General features: G+C 51.6%; 1 long non-coding RNA gene and 5 other non-coding genes across 6 annotated transcripts; 2 read left to right on the plus strand and 4 right to left on the minus strand.

Annotated features, from left to right (window-relative positions):
- The first annotated feature begins 90 nt into the window (after positions 1-90).
- TRNAG-CCC (transfer RNA glycine (anticodon CCC)) lies at positions 91-161 on the plus strand. Its single transcript has one exon. It is a non-coding gene; the product is annotated as a tRNA-Gly (tRNA).
- A 690-nt stretch (positions 162-851) lies between these two features.
- On the minus strand, positions 852-923 carry TRNAE-UUC (transfer RNA glutamic acid (anticodon UUC)). The gene has a single exon. It is a non-coding gene; the product is annotated as a tRNA-Glu (tRNA).
- Positions 852-3,660, minus strand: LOC133242359 (uncharacterized). The gene is made up of 4 exons (XR_009734851.1): positions 3,501-3,660; positions 2,633-2,673; positions 2,012-2,121; positions 852-1,382 (listed from the first exon to the last, which is right to left on the minus strand). It is a non-coding gene; the product is annotated as an uncharacterized LOC133242359 (long non-coding RNA).
- Positions 1,442-1,514, minus strand: TRNAV-CAC (transfer RNA valine (anticodon CAC)). The gene has a single exon. It is a non-coding gene; the product is annotated as a tRNA-Val (tRNA).
- Positions 2,117-2,190, minus strand: TRNAN-GUU (transfer RNA asparagine (anticodon GUU)). Its single transcript has one exon. It is a non-coding gene; the product is annotated as a tRNA-Asn (tRNA).
- Positions 3,378-3,450, plus strand: TRNAQ-CUG (transfer RNA glutamine (anticodon CUG)). The gene has a single exon. It is a non-coding gene; the product is annotated as a tRNA-Gln (tRNA).
- Positions 3,661-7,255: the final 3,595 nt, after the last annotated feature.

Raw genomic sequence — 7,255 nt, forward strand, 5'->3', positions numbered from 1 at the left:
TACAAGCACAGGGTATGAGTGGCCTGCAACTTGAGAAAGACCTGAATAAAACTGCATTTGGCTATCCTTGCAAATATGCTTTATATATTGGCATTGGTGCTTCAGTGGTAGAATTCTCGCCTCCCACGCGGGAGACCCGGGTTCGATTCCTGGCCAATGCATTGTGGTTATGTTTGTTTTGGGCTTCACTGGCCCATGGACAGAGGAATGCTACAGTCCAAGGGATGGCCAAAAGTCCAAAAGGACTGAGCGACTAACACATATATACCTTTTCTACACCCTAAAGAGAACGGATTCCAGGTTCCTGAAGGGCCAAGCGGGCCCCTTTCCGGACGGGAAAGTTGTTCCCTGGCCTTCCCACAGAAGTTAGCTTTGAGAGGGACGCCAAAGGAAAGGAACAATCCCGAGATATCGGCACGTTACTATCAAGTGATGTCATGACTCTTACATAAAGAAAGAATGTGATGTTAACCGGGCACTTAGGTACAGAATATACGATGTTCGTATTCTTGCAAACTTTTGGTATCTTACAAAAGCTTTTGGTATTGGATTTTAATGAATTTTTGGAACTGAAGCCTCACATTCTCTTTGAATGAAAACTGTTAAGTAAGACTCTGGGTTTACCATGCCAGGAGAAAAGAGTGGAGGCCAGAGCTGGCCAGCACAGGCTGTTCATGGCATCTCAGCTCCAACAGCCAGCCCGAGGTCCAGGACCCTGAGGCCCGGACTCAGCGGCATTTAGAAACTCTGTGCAGAAATGTTCTGCATTGGACCTTTAAGCAAAATACAGTTCCGATCTGGGCAGCAAGAGAGAGACTTGTGTGAGTGCAGACGCTGGAAGAAAGAAAGTTTTCCCTGACCGGGAATCGAACCCGGGCCGCGGCGGTGAAAGCGCCGAATCCTAGCCACTAGACCACCAGGGAGCTGTAGACAAATACCTTATTTAGCTTCTCCAGGTGAAAGGTGGGTGGAAGATAACCCTTCAGAAAGTCAGAAAGCAGGAAAGGCAATGTCGCAGCGGCCCAGGGCTGTGTGCCGCTGTGCAAGACTCCCAGCCCTGCCCCGCTGCTCATCGCCCTTCACGTCTCCTTACTTGGGCGTCGCTTTTGCTCTGGGGCAAGGACACAAAGTAGCGGACTGGGTCCCTCCTGGTCTAGCTGTAGCGCTGCGTGCTGCCGAGTCCATTTCTTGCTCTCCTTGTGAACCTCGGTTTTCTTTGTCGTCAGGCTCGGTGATGAGTGGCGGGTGATGAGCGGATCCGTCCACCTCCAGATCTCCGACGTGGCTCCGGGGCCTCTCCGAGAGCTGAATAAAGAGACTTCCAGGTGGTCACCAAATCTTCCTCCAGCTGCGTCCCGTGCCTCACCCCGTGCCTTTCGCGCCTGTTGGTTTTTCCAATGAGAAGACATATCTCAGGGGGGCAAAAAGAAAGAGAAAATCCTGTTTCTGCCCGGTTTCGAACCGGGGACCTTTCGCGTGTGAGGCGAACGTGATAACCACTACACTACAGAAACGGGACACTCTCTATTCCTGAACACTGTATCCATGAAATTCGAGGTCCCGCCACCAGTAACCACACAACCAACTCTTAACACTCAAAGAGGAACCTTGAAGCCCCAAGCTCTCTCAGGCACGGAGACGGCGGCTCCGGAGGGCCCTGCTTTAGGGTTCCTCCTCTCGCATGAAGTGAGGACCCTCGGGCCCCCACAGGTTGCTTTCGGGGCCCCGAACCCAACGCAGAATCCTCAGACCCTCAGCTGCGCACCCTGAGTTCAGGGGTCGCCCCCGCCGACTCCCCAGCTCCCGGAAGCCGCAGGAGGCGGGGACGGTGGGTGCTCCCGAGGCCCAGGTGACCCCGAAACCCAGCGGTGTGGAAGCCGCCCCTCCATGGCTGCGGACCCGCGCCTCGGTGGTCCTGTTCTCGGCGCCGGCGATCAGCGCTCTGGGCTCTCAGGAATGACCGACGCTTCCAATCCACCCGGGACGCGCCCTCCTCGTTTTTCCTTTGCACCTGACTCCTGTTGTGTTTCTCTGAAAGTCCGTTGGGCGCATCACTTCTCCGGTGTCCTCTGGCAAAAGGGAGTTCTCTCTGGTGTTGCGTAAAATGCCACGCCTTCGTCCCTGGGTGGGCTCGAACCACCAACCTTTCGGTTAACAGCCGAACGCGCTAACCGATTGCGCCACAGAGACAGCACTACGGGGTTCTTTTGGACACTCTCTGGAGTAGACACTCATTCCCGGGGTGAGCGCTCTGTCCCCCAGAGAAACGGTGCCGTTTCCCTGCCCCTACCCGCCACAGATGCCAGCGCCCCCGGAGAAACCGCCATCCAGGCCTCGAAACTTCCGGGCCTGAACCGAAATAGATCCAAGCACAGCTGAACACCGGGTTGCTCCCACGATGGCGCTTCCCGTTTCCTCGCCTAAACCCAACGAATGAGTTTGCCCACCCTGGCAAAGGCCTCCGGGCATGTGCTTCGGTTTCCTGCGTCCACCAGGCGGTTTCCACCAGAGTGGGCTTCCCTGGGGGCTCAGACATTAAAAATCCGTTTACAATTCAGGACACCCTGGTTCAGTCCCTGATTTTGGAAGATCCCCTGGAGAAGGGAATGACCACCCACTCCAGTATTCTTACCTGGAGAATCTTTGGACAGTGAAGCCTGTCAGGTACAGTCCCTAGGAACACAAAGAGTAAACACGAGTGAGCGACATTGACTTCACTTTAATTGAGTATAGCTCGTTTGTCTGAGTGTTTTCTTCAAATGGTTACTTTTACTCACCTTGTAAATTCAACAAATATACACTTGTGAGAATAACTTATCCCTCTCCAAATCAGAAATATATGAAGAATAAAATAAGAGTTTTCCTGTCTCCATTCCCACTCCACCGCTGACACACTTTATATGTTACAGGTAAGAGGTGGTGGCCGCTTAGGAGTGTGACCAGCGCTGTGAGAAAACTAAGGGACCCAGGAAACCCTGCCTCTTGCCCTGACAACCGTCTGCCCCCTCTGGGCTATGGGAAAAGGGTGAAGGCAAAGAAAAGGAAAACAACACTCTTATTTGCAGAAATTTTACCTCCGGATGGGACACTCTGGTTAACCTAAACAGAATATGTGGTTGGTGATAGAGACCTAGGGGGTCCTCCCTGGCACAAAACCCAAAGTGGATTTCACCTCATTTTCTGAGGTGAGAGTGAGCTGAGTCGATCAAAGGAAAAGAGCAGAGAGAAAGTGAGAGAGTTGAGCACCTAGGGGAGTCAACCATATTGGAGTCTCCTCAGGGCCTTAGAAGAACTGCCCTGAGCTTCTGGGTGGGACGTATGGAGGCTAAAGAAGCGGATACCGTTGTCTGGCGATGGAGGCGAGGTGGCTCCGGAGGGGTTTCCATGGTGTAATGGTGAGCACTCTGGACTCTGAATCCAGCGATCCGAGTTCAAAGCTCGGTGGGACCTTTCTGCCTACTTAGAAAAGAAACACTTTTTATTCCTCTAATAGGACCCACCTGAGGTCTCCCGCGACCCTCAGCGGCGTGGTTCACACGGACACGGCGGACAGTTGTGGGACCGATCCGGGGCGTCCTCGCTGGACCCGGGCGGCTCTGCCCATCTCTGCCTTCCAAGCCCCGGCCATGGGCGCAGCCGCCCAGCCAGGGCCGCCCCCTCGTCGGGTGCCCTGGGTCTTTGGCTTAAAAGGCAGAGGCTGAGCTCACAAAGTCCTGCCCCGCGAGGGGGCTGCGCACTGCCCGTCTTGTAACTGCACGGGTATCCCTGTGGGTAAATGGTTGCCGGTCAGATATTCACATAATAGATGATACCTAAAAACATTTTCCCCCACTTTGAAAGGGGAATATAAGTAACTATGACTTCTATGATTATATGACTTAATCTTCGTTGAAAAAATATTATATGGTATATTTAATTTTCTGTGGCACAAATTTTGAATTTTATAAATGGAAATATTTTTTGGAATTAGAGTTTGCTTAAGGGAATCAAAGCACTACAGAAAATTTAGGCAGTTCACTTTCATTAGGATTTTGAATAGAAAATAAATGCAAGACTTCTACAATGTCTAATAGAGTGGCTCCAATATTTTCCACATTTTTAGAAAATCTGAAAGTCAACATGAAGTAGGTTTTAGACCAAAATTATTAAAGCTGGGTAAGGTGTACCAGGAGTCATCTCTGAGAGTATGACAGGACATTTTCTATGCAATTATATATCAATTATTAGAATTGTCTAGAGTGTTAAAAGTATTAAAGATTCATCCTTATTATCAATTTGAAATTTTTTCTTGTAAGTAGCACGGAGAGAACTAATTTATCTGAAGCTAAATGTTTTTTATATTCCTGAGTTACATTTCAGCAAATCAGAAAGTTCAAGGGGGAAAAAAAAGAACCCAACCCACATGGGTTCTATTCACTGAGACAGAAAAGGTGGTTCACTACCCCACTTTGGAGAGAGGGAGAGTGGAATATGTGTGGTAAAGCTGGATGCCTCTGTGCTTGAATTCGGACTGGACCTGGGACTGGGTCAAGGCCAGAACAACACAAGACTAAGCATTATTATCCTGGGGCTTAGACCCATCTGACAGCATCCACTCAACAGTCCTGGAAAGCTCTTGAGGATACTCCCCCTCCTGTGGACACGTTTCCCATCTGGTTCTCTATTCCACCAGCCACAGAGAAGGACTTTTCACCCCTGTGTCCTGACAGAACACTTTATGATCCCTGCAGGACACAGGGAGCCAGGCAAGAGTGAAGGGGGCAGCTGCACTGACCCGATGGGTTTCTAGCAAAGTAGCGGGGAAATCCCATAGAAAGAGGAGGCTGACTGGCTACAGTTCATGGGGTTGAAAAGAGTACGACACGACTGAGCCAGTGGGGGTGAGGACAAGGTGGTTCCACCAATCAGAAATCTCCCCGGTGGGGTGGTGGGGGAGAGCAACCTGTTTCCGCCCAGTCTCGAACCCGGCATCTTTCGCGTGTAAGGCGAACGTGATAACCACTACACTACGGAATCGGGACACCCTCCACTACTTAACACTGTATTCATGAAATCCCGAATGCTGCCACCAGCATCTAGACCACCTAATTTTAACACTCAAACAGGAACCTTGAAGCCCCAAGCTCGCTCAGACGCGGAGACACCAGTTCCCGAGGCCCCTGCCTTTCAGTTCCTCATCTCTCCTCAAGTGAGGACACTGGGGCCCCCACAGGCTGCATTCGGGGTCCCGCACCCAACGCAGAGGCCTCAGACCCTTAGCTCCGCCCCCGAGCTCAGGTGTGGCCCCAGCCGATTGCCGAGCTCCCGGAAGCCCCAGGAGGCGGGGACAGTGGGTGTGTCCGAGGCCAGGAGACTCCGGGGCCCAGCGGTGTGGACCCCGCCTCTCCCACGCTGCAGTCCCCGCCGCGGTGGCCCTTTTCACAGCGCCGGCGGTCAGTACTCTGGGCTCTCAGGAATGATCGACGCTTCCAATCTCCTGGGACCCGCCCTCTCCGCTGCTCTTTTGTACCTGACTCCTGGGCTCTTGCATGCCGGCTCGCCGCTGCACTTTCTGATGTTCTCCTGGCAAAAGGGAGTCTCTTTGGTGGCCTCTAAAATGCCACCCCTTCGTCCCTGGGTGGGCTCGAACCAAAAACCTTTACGGTTAACCGCCGAACGCTACGGAGAGAGTAGTACCGGCTTTTCCTGGAATCTTTGGGGTTGACACTTCTTCCTAGCATAAGACCCCTGATCCCAGGGAAACGGTGCCACTTCCGTGCCGTCTACCGACCACAGATGCCAGATCCCCCAGAGATACCAGGAACCAGGGCTCCAATCCTGTGGGCCTGAACCGAAATAGATCCAAGGACAGCTGAACACACGGTGGGTTCCCATGATGGCTCTTCCCAAGTCCTCGCCTACACCCAACGAATGAGAGTTTGCCTACCCTGGCACAGGCCTCCGGGGCTGTGTTAGGTTTCCTGTGTCCACCAGGCGATTTCCACCAGAGTGGGCTTCCCTGGGGCTCAGACGGTAAGAATCTGCCTGCAATGCAGGACACCCAGTTTCAATCCCTGGTTTGGGACTATCCCCTGGAAGAGGGTGTGAAACCCACTCCAGTATTCTTGCCTAGAGAATCCCCATGGACAAGGAGCCTGGCGGGATAAGTCCATGGGGTGGCAAAGAGTCGGACAGGACTTAGAGACTAAGCACAGAGATCGCGGGGATAGTCGTTCTGTGTCCGCGCAGGCGACAGAGTCCCGCACTCACTGCGATGCTCTAAGACTTGGATGAATACATTGTCGTCTTTAGCCCTTCGTCCCATGAAGACTGTTGAGAAGGGAAATAGAGAAAAGTTTTCCGAGTGAACGGTTTCTTTTTGAAAGCCTTCATCCCAGTTTTTGGAATCCGCAGCATCCAGTGGGTTGGGCAACAGAAAGGCCCCAGAGCAGCCCCAGCAGGTTGGAGCTCCTGCATCCCAGCCTGGGTAGGCTGCGTTCTGTGAGGTTTGCCTGGGAGCGGGAAAGGGTGAAAACCAAGCTGGGAAGGCTGGTTTGGGAGGAAGGCATTGAGACCTCCCAGGAGGCTTGGGCAGGAATCCTTAGAGCTGAACATTGCTCTACTCCAGGTAGCAGAGTGGGGAAGGAGGGAAAGGGCTGGTGCAGGCAAGAATCAAGGAGGCCAAAAAAAAAAAAAAAAGAATCAAGGAGGCCTAAGGAGAGGGGAGGAAGGAGAGATTAAAAGAATTTGTGCTTCTACCCTTCCCCCATCCCTCTCTTGCCTTCTCTCCTCTTCTTGGTCTTCTTCCCATCCCTACAACTGAGAAATCTTGATACACCCACCTTCTGAGAAGAGAGACCCAACTATCTGTGTACAAATTCCGGGTTGTAAAAATAGTTCTGTCCTTATGTGGCCTTAGACAAATTAAGAAAATTTCTTGTGCCTCCCTTCTTTCTGCTTTAAAATGGGAGGAATGTAAGCATTTGTTGTCAGATGTGCCTGGGTTTAGAAACTACTGGATGAATCATGTTATCAGCTGTGAAATCATAAATATTGTTGTCACTATTCTCAGAATCTTTTGACAAACTCTACCCTTATTTATTTCACCTTGAATTAACTTGATACTTCTAGAAATTTCTGTAAACAGAATCAAGACAAAGCCTCCCATGATTGCTCTTGCAGTTTGCTCTGTGAGTGTTCTTGAAGTTTGCTCTGATGTAGCTTGACCACCCTTCATTGCCAGTTCTCTGCTTGCAGATCAGGACGGATGTGCAGG

Source organism: Bos javanicus, chromosome 3 (assembly GCF_032452875.1).
Source record: "Bos javanicus breed banteng chromosome 3, ARS-OSU_banteng_1.0, whole genome shotgun sequence".
Lineage (NCBI taxonomy): Eukaryota > Metazoa > Chordata > Mammalia > Artiodactyla > Bovidae > Bos > Bos javanicus.